This window comes from Eriocheir sinensis, chromosome 33 (genome assembly GCF_024679095.1).
Source record: "Eriocheir sinensis breed Jianghai 21 chromosome 33, ASM2467909v1, whole genome shotgun sequence".
NCBI lineage: Eukaryota > Metazoa > Arthropoda > Malacostraca > Decapoda > Varunidae > Eriocheir > Eriocheir sinensis.
In genome coordinates, this window is record NC_066541.1 from 8,299,036 (window position 1) to 8,312,216 (window position 13,181).

Here is a 13,181-nt window from a genome sequence, read left to right on the forward strand (position 1 = left end):
CAAAACTTGACACACACACACACACACACACACACACACACACACACACACACACACACACACACACACACGATGATGTCTCCTTCATGACACTGATCCGCAGGTAAGATACACACACACAAAAACAAACACACACACACACACACACACACACACACACACACACACACACACACACACACACACAAAGATTTAGTAGGAAAAAGACTGAATTCCGTGTCACGATAATTGTTATTTGTTACACGAGTGGGAGAAAAGAGGAGGAAGGAAGGGAGGAAGGAGGAAAGAAGACGAGAAAGGAGAGGAAGAAGGGAAAGGGGAAGAAGGAGCGAGGGGAGGAAAAAGGGGAGAGGAGAGGAAGGGGAGAGGAAGGAAGGGAGAGGGAAGAACATGAGAGGGACGAAAAACAGGAGGAGAGGGAGATGGAAGAGGGAAGGGAGAGGAAGAAGAGGGGAGAGAGGCAAGGGGAAAATAAGGGGAAGATGAAGGGAAGGAGAAGGAGAAAGAGGGAAGAGAAAGAGTTTGAAGAGATATATCACACGAGAGAGAGAGAGAGAGAGAGAGAGAGAGAGAGAGAGAGAGAGAGAGAGAAAAACTTTAACTCAAGAAACTAGCGCAGACACAACGATTAAAGAGAGAGAGGGAGAGAAAGAAAGATTTATGGTTTCAATGAAGAACAGAGGAAGGAAATAAAGGAAGAACTGAGGGAGGGAAGAGAGAGAAGGAAGGAAGGAAGGAGAGGGAAGGAGAGAGAGGGAAGGAGAGAGAGGGAGAGAGGGAAGGAAGAAGACAAATTGTGTGATGTAACCGGAAGGGCGGAAAGAGAGAGAGAGAGAGAGAGAGAGAGAGAGAGAGAGAGAGAGAGAGAGAGAGAGAGAGAGAGAGAGAGAGAGAACAAACGAAGTCGCCGAGGGGAACACAAATCACGCAAAACAAACGAACAAATAATCCTAATGGCCTTGAGGATGAAAGGAAGAGGAAGGGGAAGGGGAGGGAGGGGAAGGGGAGAAGGGGAGAGAGAGGAGGAGGAGGGAGGGAGGTGAAGGGGATGAGGTATGAAAGATGGAGGGAAGAATCAAGGAAAATGAATGAAATATGAGATAGAGGGAGGAGTAAATGGAGACATGAAGGAAGATAAGTGATATAGGATAGGAAAAGAGAAATGAGGGAAAAGAGAAGATAGGAGAAATAAATGGAGGAGCTCAGAAAGGAAAGGTGAAAAAAACAGAAAATATGGAGATAACAGAGAAGCGAAATTTAAAGGAAGATGATGGATAGAGAAAATAAATGGAGGAACTCGGAAAGGAAAGGCAAAGACACAGAAAAATAAGGAGATAACAGAGATGAGAATGTTAAAAGGAAGATGATGGATAAAGAAAATAATGATATGGGTGAATGGGAAGGAGAAAAAGGGTGAAGAGAGGGCACTAAAGGGTGAGAGGAGGAGGAGGAGGAGGAGGGAGAAAGGAGAAAGAAAGAGTAAGTAGAGAGTGTAGGAAATAGATGAAATTGGAGAAGGGCAGAGAGGGAAGATAGAGGGGAGGGGAGGAAAGAAGACAGGGGTGACATGCCTAGGAAGGGAGGGGTAAGGGGTAAGGGGGGAGGGGGTGCTGTTCCTAAAGATACAGGTTAATAAGGTTGACTTCACTTCAGAAAATCAATGCAAAATGACCCCTGTGTCTGAGTTTAATGAGAGGGAGAAGTGGAGACGAGTGGAGGAGAAAGGGGAGAGGGGGTGGAGAGGAGAGAGGGGATGGAGTGGGGGAGGGGGTGGAGAGGAGAGAGGATAGTTGGTAGAGGATTTACATATATTTACATAGAAAATCAGACCACACAGACCCCATGGTCCAGACTTGGTGGTCTGTCCTTAAACCTAAGTGATTTTACATTAATCAGAAGACTCCAAAACGTTGCATTTCTACTCTAGTTGATATTACGTTGAAGGAAGTGACGGTCGAGCTTATTTTTGAAGGAGTCAATCGTGTTGCACTGGACCACTGATGGTGGAAGCTTATTCCATTCTCGCACTACAACGTTGGTGAAGAAAAATCTGATGCAGTCTGAATTTACTTGTCTACATCTGAGTTTTACGCCATTGTTCCTCGTGCGCAAAGTGTCATCGATCAGAAACAATGTTGATCTGTCTACATTCGTGAAACCATTAAGTATTTTAAAACATTCGATCAGTTTTCCTCGGAGGCGACGTTTCTCAAGAGAGAACATGTTAAGGGTAGAAAGCCTTTCTTCGCAGGATTTGTTGCGCAAGGAAGGGATCATTTTCATTGCCCGACGCTGAACTCCTAATTTAGCTATATCCTTTGCATGGTGGGGAGACCAAAACTGTACCGCATAATCCAAGTGGGGCCTGACTAAACTGTTGTAGAGCGGGAGTATTACATCTTTATTCTTGAATAAAAAGTTTATTTTAATGAAGCCCAACATTCTGTTCGCTTTATTTGCTGCATCGATGCATTGCTGTGAGAATTTGAGGTTTGACGCGATTTTGACCCCCAAGTCTTTGACGCATTGAACGCTTTTGAGGAGAGGAAAAATGAGAGAATACAGGAGAGGGGAAGATGATAATAAAGATGGGGAGAGGGGATGGAGTGGGGAGAGGGGTGGAGAGGAGAGAGGGGGTGGAAAGGGGAGAGGATAGTTGGTAGAGGAGAGGAGAGGAAAGAAGTGAAGTGAAAAGAAGAAAAGAGGAAAAATGAGAGAAGACAGACGAGGGGAAGACGATAATGAAGATGGGGATGAGAAAAGCGATGAAGAGAGGGACAAAAACAAGAAGAAAACATCAAGAACAACAACAACAAAAATAACAAGAAAAAAAAGAACGAGAACAAGACGAGTGAGGGAAACTGAATGAAATGTTATGGGGAGAGAGAGAGAGAGAGAGAGAGAGAGAGAGAGAGAGAGAGAGAGAGAGAGAGAGAGAGAGAGAGAGAGAGAGAGAGAGAGAGAGAGAGAGAGAGAGAGAGAGAGAGGAAAGGGGAAAGGAAGTAGCTGAAAGGTTTAAGAGGTAAAAGGAAGGAAAACGGAAAGAAACAGAAGGAAAAGAAGCAGATAGGACAGATAAGAAAGGGGAAAGATAAAGAGGAGACAGAGAGCCGGAAGGAGGAGGAGGAGGAGGAGGAGGAGGAGAGTAAAGAAAAAATATGGAGGAAAATGAATAAGGAAAAGGAAGAATAATGGAAAGAAAAGAATAATGGAGGAGAAAAGGGAGGAAAGGGAAACATCAAGAATTAGAAAGGAAATTAAAGTAAGGTAAATTAAGGCCAAGAGAGGAAGGGGAGAGGAAAAAGGAGGGGAAACAGGGAGTAAGGGGAAAATGAAAGAAAGTAGATCAGAGAAGAGGGAAGAGAAGGAGAGAGGGGAGGAGAGGAAAGAGGAGGGAAGTAAAGGAAATGGGCGTAAATGAAGAAACAAGGAGGGAGGAAAAATGGGGGAGAGGAGAGGGAAAAAATGGAAGGAAGGGAACATGAGAGAAAAGAGCTAGTAATGGGAGGGGAGGGGAGGAAAGAAGAGGGGAGGGAAAAGGTGGAGAGAGAAGGTGATGAAACATATAAAGGAGAGGACAGAAAACAAGAAGGAGGGGAAAGAAGGAAGGGGAGAGAGAACAGAAGGGAGAGGAGGGAGGAGTAAGGGAGGGAAAAAAAAAGTGGAGAGGTGAGGTGATGGAAAATTTGAAGGGAAGGACAAGTGACGAGAAGGGAAGGTGGGGAGAGGAGGAAGGGGAGAAAGGGAAGAGAAGGGGAGGGGGGGATAAGAGGGGGAAGGGGAGGGAAAAGGGTGGAGAGAGAGAATGAAGGAAAAAACGAAGGGGAGGACAGATGACGAGAAGGGTAGGAGGGGAAAGGAAGGAAGGGAACAAGAGAGAAGGGGAGAGGGAAAGAGGGGAGGAGAGAGGAGGGAAAGAGGAAGGGAAACATGGAAACATGGAAACATGGAAATGCAGGCAACAGAAAGCCTATTGGCTCATTACGAGGTCGCCCGCTTGGGTGATTTAATCTGCTCGACCGCCACTTGGGGCTTGGTGAGCAGATGAAAGCACCTCGATATTGAGGAGCAGATGGAAGCCCCTCGTTATTCAGTTTACTCCCGACGCAGCGAAATGACGGTCGATTCTATATTTGAAGGAGTTGATGGTATTCGCATTTACTACTTCTGAGGGAAGATTGTTCCAGTGGCGGATGACTCGGTTTGAAAAGAAACTCCTTCCAATGTCTGTGTTACACTGAATGGGAAGACCGTTATTTCTAGTTCTTGAGTTGGTTTGCAGTTCAAAGAATTTGGAGTAATCGACGTTATTGAACTTTTTTAGATACTTAGATACTTAGATACTTGAAGGGGAGGGGAGAGAAGGTAGAGAAAGAGGATGAGAGAAACAGTGAAAGGGAGGATAGATGACGAGAAAGGAAGGAGGGGAGAGGAGGGAAGGGAACAAGAGGAAATGGAAGGGGAGGGGAGAGGAAAGGAAGGGGAGACGAGGGGAGGGGAGGGGGGAGGAGGGGAGGGGAGAGGAGGGGTTCAAGCACGACCGGTATTTCTTTTTCCTTTTTGTTTTTTTGAAAGAGATTCCAGACCCGAGAGAGAGAGAGAGAGAGAGAGAGAGAGAGAGAGAGAGAGAGAGAGAGAGAGAGAGAGAGAGAGAGAGAGAGAGAGAGAGAGAGAGAGAAGGCAAAGAGGAAGGGAGAGAGGCATAGTCGGAGAAAGATAAGAGGGAATGAGAAGGAGGAGGAGGAAGAGGAGGAGGAAGAGGAAGAAGAGGAGGAGGAGAGGAGGAGGAGAGCAAGGGTAAATTGAGTCGAGTGGAGGAGAAAGGAAATAAGAGAAGGAAGAGAGGAGATGCAAGAGGAGGAGAAACATGGAAACATGGAAACATGGAAACGCAGGCAACAGAAAGCCTATTGGCTCATTACGAGGTTGCCCGCTTTGGTGATTTAATCTGCTCGACAGCCTGGGGCCTGGGGAGCAGATGAAAGCACCTCGACATTGAGGAGCAGATGAAAGCACCTCGACATTGAGGAGCAGATGAAAGCACCTCGACATTGAGGAGCAGATGAAAGCACCTCGATAATGAGGAGCAGATGAAAGCAACTCAATATTCAGTTTACTCCCGACGCAGCGAAGTGACGGTCGATTCTATATTTGAAGGAGTTGATAGTATTCGCATTTACTACTTCTGAAGGAAGATTGTTCCAGTGACGGATGACTCGGTTTGAAAAGAAACTCCTTCCGATGTCTGTGTTACATCGACTAGACTGAATGGGTAAACCGTTATTTCTAGTTCTTGAGTTGGTTTGCAATTCAAAGAAATTGGAGTAATCGACGTTATTGAATTTTTTCAGATACTTGAAGACTTGAATCATATCTCCTCGTAGGCGTCTTTTCTCCAATGTAAAGAGATTGAGTCGCTTGAGTCGTTCCTCGTACGGTTGAGCCCTTAAGGTTGGTATCATTTTCGTGGCGCGTCGTTGAACCCTTTCCAGTAAATCAATGTCCTTTCTGTAATTAGGAGACCAGAACTGCACTGCATACTCGAGGTGCGGTCTTACCATGGAATTATACAAGGATAGCATCACGTCTGGCGTTTTACACTCGAAGTTCCTCGCTATGAACCCGAGCATAGTGTTGGCTTTATTGTATGCTTTTTTACAGTGATTCGCGTGTTTCAGGTCACTGCTGATAGTGACTCCATGATCCTTTTCCTCCTGCATCGCTTGCAGAGGTCTCCCATTCATGATGTATGTGTGGTTACTATTTCTGGACCCAATGTGCATGACTTTGCATTTGTCAACATTAAAGGACATTTGCCATTTTTCCGACCATTCGATAATGTGATTGAGGTCTTTCTGAATGATTTCGCAGTCGGTCTTTGTGAGGGCCTTTCCCCCCACCTTAGTGTCATCAGCAAATTTCGATATTGTGGATTTCAGTCCTGATTCGAGGTCGTTGATATATATGATGAAGAGAATGGGTCCCAGCACTGACCCTTGAGGCACTCCACTAGTGACTGGAAGCCAATCGGAAGGTTGTCCGTTGAGTAGTACTCGTTGTTTTCTGTCGGTGAGCCAATCTCTTATCCACGCGATCAGATTGGGAAGAGAAGGAGGGGGAGGAGGAGGAGGAGAAGGAGAACAAGTCAGTGATGAGGAGAGAGGAAAGAGAGAAGGAGAGTGGGAGGTAATCTGAGGAGGAGGAAGAGATGATGGAGGGAAAAAAAAGATAACGAACATACAAAGAGGGAATAAAAGAGGAAGAAAACGTGAAAGGAGGGAAAAACGAGATAAATGAAGGAAGAGAGAGAGAGAGAGAGAGAGAGAGAGAGAGAGAGAGAATGTTTACAAAGATAATTTTTTGTTTTTTTTTTACTTATTTTCTTACCTTCTTGTCTTCTCAGCACAAAATTCTTCCCATCCTCCTACCTCCCTTTCCTTCCTCTCTCTCTCTTCCTCCTTCTTTCCCTTTCTCCCTCCTTTCCTTATTTCCTCCCTTCCTCATTCCTTCCTTTCTTCCTTCCTTTCCTTCCTCTCTCTCCCTTCCTCCTCTCGTTTCCTTCTTCTTTCTCTTCCTTCCTCCTCCTTTCCCTTTCTCCTTTGTTCCCTTTCTCCCTCCTTTCCTTCTTTTCCTCCCTTCCTCATTCCTTCCTTTCTTCCTTCCTTTCCTTCCTCTCTCTCCCTTCCTCCTCTCGTTTCCTTCTTCTTTCTCTTCCTTCCTCCTCCTTTCCCTTTTTCCTTTGTTCCCTTTCTCCCTCCTTTCCTTCTTTTCCTCCCTTCCTCTTTCCTTCCTTTCCTTTCTCTCTCCCCCTTCCTCCTCTCGTATCCTTCTTTTTTCTTTTCCTTCCTCCTCCTTTCCCTTCCTCCTTCTTTCACTTCCTTCCTCCCTTCCTCCTTCCTTCCTTTCAGCCCTCCTTCTCTCTCTCCCTTCTTCCAATTTTTTTTTTTTCATTTTTCTCTTCTCCCATCCTTCCTCCCTCTATTCTTTTATTTTTCTTCTTCATTTCTTCACCTTTCAGTTGTCTTGCTTGTCTAACTTCCTTCTCCTCAATTCTTTTCTCCTTCCCTCCACTCACCTTTTTCTTTTATTCTCCCTCCTTGTCTCTCTCTCACTTCCCCTTTCGCTCTCTCACCGTCTTTCCGTCGCTATCTGTTCGTCTCTCTCTCTCTCTCTCTCTCTCTCTCTCTCTCTCTCTCTCTCTCTCTCTCTCTCTCTCTCTCTCTGTCCTTTCATCACACAGTCAGTCGCAGGAAGACCCACAAAGGTTCAGTTTCCCACAAGTTCGGAGCTTCGAACTTCACTGAGTACTGACCGTGAAGCTTCGAAGCAGCAGCACACGCGTTATTGAACCACCCGAAGCGAGGCAACGAACCACCTGAATCAAACCTCTCTCTCGTAATGGTTGGGTTATAATTTTTCTTTGTCATACCATTTTCTTTCATTCTCTCTCTCTCTCTCTCTCTCTCTCTCTCTCTCTCTCTCTCTCTCTCGTAATAGCTGGATTTTATTTTCTTTGTCACACTAAATTCTTTGACATTCTCTCTCTCTCTCTCTCTCTCTCTCGTAATACATGGATTTTATTTTTCTTTGTCACACTAAATTCTTTGCCTCTCTCTCTCTCTCTCTCTCTCTCTCTCTCTCGGCTTCTGGGAATCACTACATTAACTTTTTTTTTTATTAACTCCCAGACGATGGAAAATAAACGGAGGCAAGTGTTCGAGAAAACTGTTTAGTGATTCGAGACTCCAGGGATTCGAAACTTCTCTCGACTTTTATCGTTATCTTCTTTTTTTTCTCTTGTTTTTAATTTTCGTCCGTGTTTTTTATCGTGTTTTTTTCGTTGCGTGTTTTTTCCACTCGGCTTCTTCTCATTTTAACTTCTTTTAACTGCGTGTTTAATCTTGTTTCTCTCTCTCTCTCTCTCTCTCTCTCTCTCTCTCTCTCTCTCTCTCTCTCTCTCTCGTAATAGCTGGGTTTTATTTTTCTTTGTCACTAATTCCTTTGCCATCTCTCTCTCTCTCTCTCTCTCTCTCTCTCTCTCTCTCTCTCATACTTTAATCTTCTTTCCCTGCACATTTTTCTCAATCCTTCTCATTTCCTTTCTCATTTTATTTTCTCTTAACGTCCACTTTCATTCTTACTTCTTTTTCCGATCTGATGAAATACTTATTCTTCTTACTTTTAACGCCTCCTCTCACAAGTGTTCGAAAAATTATCGCTTCCCTTATTGCAGACAGAATTTTCGACTCAACAGAGACGAATGATAAAAGAAAAATAGCTATCCAAGAGCTTACAAACTTCTCACATTGAGGTAACTTAATGTAGCGTAATTTATATTCTTTGGAGAGGCGTGGATTGCGTGATGACCTAACTTAAGCTTTTAAATTGGCGAGAAGAATCATCAGAGTGAGTCGTGATAAAGTGCTTAAGGAAAAGGAAAGATAATAGGACCAGCAGGAATGAGTTCACAGTATATATATTCAAGTTCAAGATGACAGACGATTATTGAGGATTAGTGAATTGGCTTGTAGTTGAGTGAAACATATTTAGCTGTGGTAAGAGTTAGAGCAAAATTAATACACGTCAGTTTTATAATAGAAGTGAGATTGATTTGAAAGTGAAGAAGGGAGAAAGTGAAAATCGGCGTCTCAGGGGCTGCCATTAAGCCGAGTGCTGACTGGCTTCCTTTTGTCTCCTTTTTATCGGTGTATTTTATTATGTATTTTCTCCTCCTCCTCCTCCTCCTCCTCCTCCAAGTCCTCCTCCTCCAAGTCCTCCTCCTCTTTCCCCAACTTCTATTCCTCCAACTCAACCTATTCCTACAACTCCTCCTATTCCTACAACTTTCACTCCTCAAACCTATCTAACTCTTCCTATTCCTCCAACTCCTCCTATTCCTACAACTCCTATTCCAACAACTTTCACTCCTCACTCCTCTCTTAACTCCTCCTATTCCTCCAACTCCTCCTATTCCTACAATTCCTCCTATTCCTACAACTCCTCCTATTCCTACAACTTTCACTCCTCACACTTCTCTAACTCCTCCTATTACTCCAACTCCTTTTATTACAGGAAAGACAGCAGCTCAAAGGCAAAAATAAAAATAAGAACACTATCCGTTGCTCCTTCAAAGAAAATATACCGAGGCTAAAAATATTCCTACTCCTTCAACTTCTCCAACTAACCCTAATTCTTTTCCTCATCATATTATTATAGATCGTCTTCAAATGTCAAATTCAGACAAATCACAACTGAAAAAAAAAAAACGCAGATTTAGCCATTAACGAAAATAAAACTCGCCATAACATTTTTTCCGCATTAGTCTTTTTTTTTTTTAGGGGAGAAAGTGACCTATCGTAATGACCAGGTAGAGGAAAGGGGTGGAATTAAAGGGGTCGACCAAAGGTGTTAGGTCAACGGGCTCATGGAAGTGGATGGCCTAAATTACTCGTTTTTATTAGCTCACTTTTCAAAACTCGCCAAATCGCTTGAAAAGTTTAGTGAATTTCCATGGTGGTAGTTGTGGTTCTGGTTATTGTTGTTGTTGTGGTGGTAGTGGTAGTGATGGTGGGGATCAAGGAGGTGGTGGTGGTGGTGGTGGTGGAAGGATTTAGAGGTATCGTGCAGGTGGTTGTAGCCAGGATAGACGTGGTGTAGTAGTAGTAGTAGTAGTAGTAGTAGTAGTAGTAGTCGTAGTAGTAGTAGTAATCGTAGTAGTAGTAGTAGCACTCCTTGTCATAGTAGTAGTAGTAGTAGTAGTAGTACAAACAATAGAAAAAAATACAGATAATACGGTTTTCTCTCCCACTCCCTCTATCTCTCCCTCCTTATCTCCTTCCCTCTTTCCTTTACCCCATCCCTCCCTCTCCCCTTCCCTTTCTCCTTCTTTGTCCCTCTCAGGTGTGCAGGACAAACCACATGAAAGGGAAGGTGTAAGTGAGTGCGCGTCAGGTGTGTAAGGGTCCGCCGCACCCCACGCCGTCGAAGAGGCCGCGGAGAGGACGAGGAGCGCGGCCGAGAAATGTGAAAGAAAACGGGCTGGAAATGCGAGAGAAAACTAGACACGGGGAATTCAGCTGCAAGGCGAGAGAGAGCATGTGGAAAGACGGTTGCCCCGGCGTCGTAAGGAAGATGGAAGTAATATGACCAAAGAAGATGGGATGGTGGAGAGGATAGTGGAGGGACAACTAGAAAGGCGGATGACAGTGTAGTGGAAAGTGGAGTAGAAAACAAAGAAAACTAGTCAAGAATATGATAAGAACTAAATAACCTAAATTAGCATAACTATATTGAAAAACATGAATACAAGAGACAAATAAGACAAAGCGGATGATGGTAAAGAGGATAGTAAAGAAGAGACTAAGAAAACTAGCCAAGAATATAAATAAGAACATAAGATAAATATAACTAAATTAACATGAAAACTAATATACAACTTAAATTAACATGGAAACCAACTGAAAGGACATGAACAATATTACACAAAAAAGAGAGAATGAATGATGAAAGAGAATAATAAAGGGAAAAACTAGAAAAACTATTGAAGAGCATAAGAATAGAAGACAACGTATATAACCTAAATTAACATGAGAACTATCCGGGAACGAAGAGCAGAAAAAATATAGATAGGTAATGAAAACTGCCAAAATTCATGTATAGATGGAGGGACGAGGCAAATATATATACCTCTTAATAAAATACAAACAGGAGTAGTTAAAAGTTATGAAAGAAGGAAATATAACAGAAACCGACTTATTTCCGATGATAAGGTAACAAGTATTTATGATGTACAGATGTAGTGACCCACAGCGATAGAGAAAATGTTTTGGAAATGTGTAGATGTAAGGAAATGGAATAGTGTGTGCTGAGAGTGAGCGAAGAGAAAGAGAACGTATTGAGTTAAGGGTAATGGTAATGTTGGGGGAAAATGGAAAGAACAATACTATGAAAAACTATCTGGAAATGAACTCGTTATAAAAATTACGGGTATAAGTTGACGATAATAAAAAATAATATAAAAGATAAAAAAATACGAAAAAAACACAATTATTAAAATACACCAATAGTAAAACAATAACAATGATTAAACGATGATAAAAAAGATAATAATTTACCTGCAAAACAATAAAAAGACCATAACGAAAATAGCACAGCCCAAAGTTATGCTGGAGAGGAAAAAAACAACGAAAAAAATATCCAGAAAAATACGACACAGAGAAAAATAAAAGTCGAGTAGAAATGAGAATAAAAAGTAAGGAACGGCGCCATTTTGAGCGGTTATGGTGAGGGCGGACGGCAAGGCGCGAGGGAACCCACCATCAAAACTACCATGAACACCACCATGAAACGGCCTCGGAATGAACGGATGCGAAAAATAAGTCATGAAAAAATTGTATAAAACTCCCGACGCGAGACTAATTTGTTGGGTCAAAGCGAAGCGACTAATACAAGAACGAAAAATTAATATGCAAAAAATTTCAGAACACACAAAGAGGTTTACGGGAATGATAAAACGATCAAAAACATAAAAATAAAATAACAATAAAATAAAACTATACAACAGCAATAGAAAAATAAATAAAAAAATAATAAAAAACATTCAGCCACAATATCGACCAGAGAGAGAGAGAGAGAGGGGGGGGGGGTCGGGAAAAGAAAAAAAAAGTGGAGTGGCAAGGAAAACGGTTGGGTGAAAAGCAGAAAAAAATAAGAAAACGGAGATATCCACTTCTGAAATAGAAAACTAAACAGCCGTAACTATCTTAGACTCACCAGAGGTCTTGTGGGCGTGGGCGTGAATGGGTGGGGGGGGGGGGGGGGGCAGGACGAGGGGGGTGGAGGGGGGATAGGGTGCTCCTTGTAACCAGCCCACACCCTCGCCGGACAGTCCATTCTCCTCCCACGAGCCTTGTCCACCCCTGCGAAGAGGAAGAAAGGAATTTAAGATTACTACCAGAGTGAAGGAAGAAAGGAGGAGCTGTAAGAGGAGGAGGAGGAGGAAATGGGAGTCGATGGAAGACCGTGAAAATTGAGAACTCTAAAAATGAGAGTGAATTAGAGATGAGGGAGTGAAAGAGAGGTGGAGTGGAAATTGAGGAGGAGGAGGAGAAAGAGGTTACCGAGCGGATATGAGAAAGAGAAAACGTAAGAAGAGGAGAGTAAGGAGGAAGTGAAGGTGGAAGAAAAGAAAAAAAGGGAAAAAGAGTGAAATCGAGAGTATGGGGAACAGAGAAAGAGGAAAATAAAGAGCTAGAAGAGAAGAAGATGAAGAAAAAGAACAACAAGAAGAACAACAAGAACAAGGAAATAAAAATAAAAGCGGAGCAGGAGAAAGTAAAAAAAAAAAAAACAAGGACGAAGATAAAAGAGAAAAGAATATTAAGAGGCAAAAGGGAGATACGAAGAGGAGGAAAGAAGACACACAGCATATTATAACAACAAACACGAGCACAGTCAACAAACAAACACTATTACCAAACCACCACCACCCCCTTGCAACCCGCGCCAAGTCAACGAAACAAACGAGGCCACAAAGAACCTATTAATCAAGTCTTCAGGGGATCCCGCGCAAACATTCCTCATGACTACAAAACAGGAGAGTGACTGCCTTAAGTTTTGTGATGGACGGGCGTGGGTGTTGAAGAGGCCTTGGTGTGATGATGGTGGTGGTGGTGGTAGAGGTTGTATACAGTAGCCGTGGTGGTGGTTGTGGTGGTGGTGTGTTATTTAAATGGGGGTGTTTGAGGTGTGGTTGATCTGGGTGATGGTAGTGATGGTGATGAAGGAAGTCAAGTTAAGGGAATGTAGTGGAGGTGGCATTAGTGGATAGGTTGCTGGTGGAGTGTGAAAGGGTTATACGAAGTTATGGTGGTGGTGGTGGTGGTGGTGGTGGAAATAACTGTGATGGAGTTAATGGTCTGAGAGAGACTTAGGTGGAGGGGGAATATGGTGGAAGGATGTGGTTCAGTATAATGTGGTAGTTTCATTGTGGTTGTGGTTGTGGTGGAGCGTGGAAGTGGAGGCAGTGGAATGCAATCAAGATATCCACATGCAAATCCTCACTCGTTCTTTCTCCTCCGCCTTATCTCTCTCTCCACGCATTCCTCCACTAGCAGTCCCTTCCTCCACTCATTTCTTTCTTCCATCTTCGTCTCCCTGCCTCGGTTTCAATTTCTCCTCCC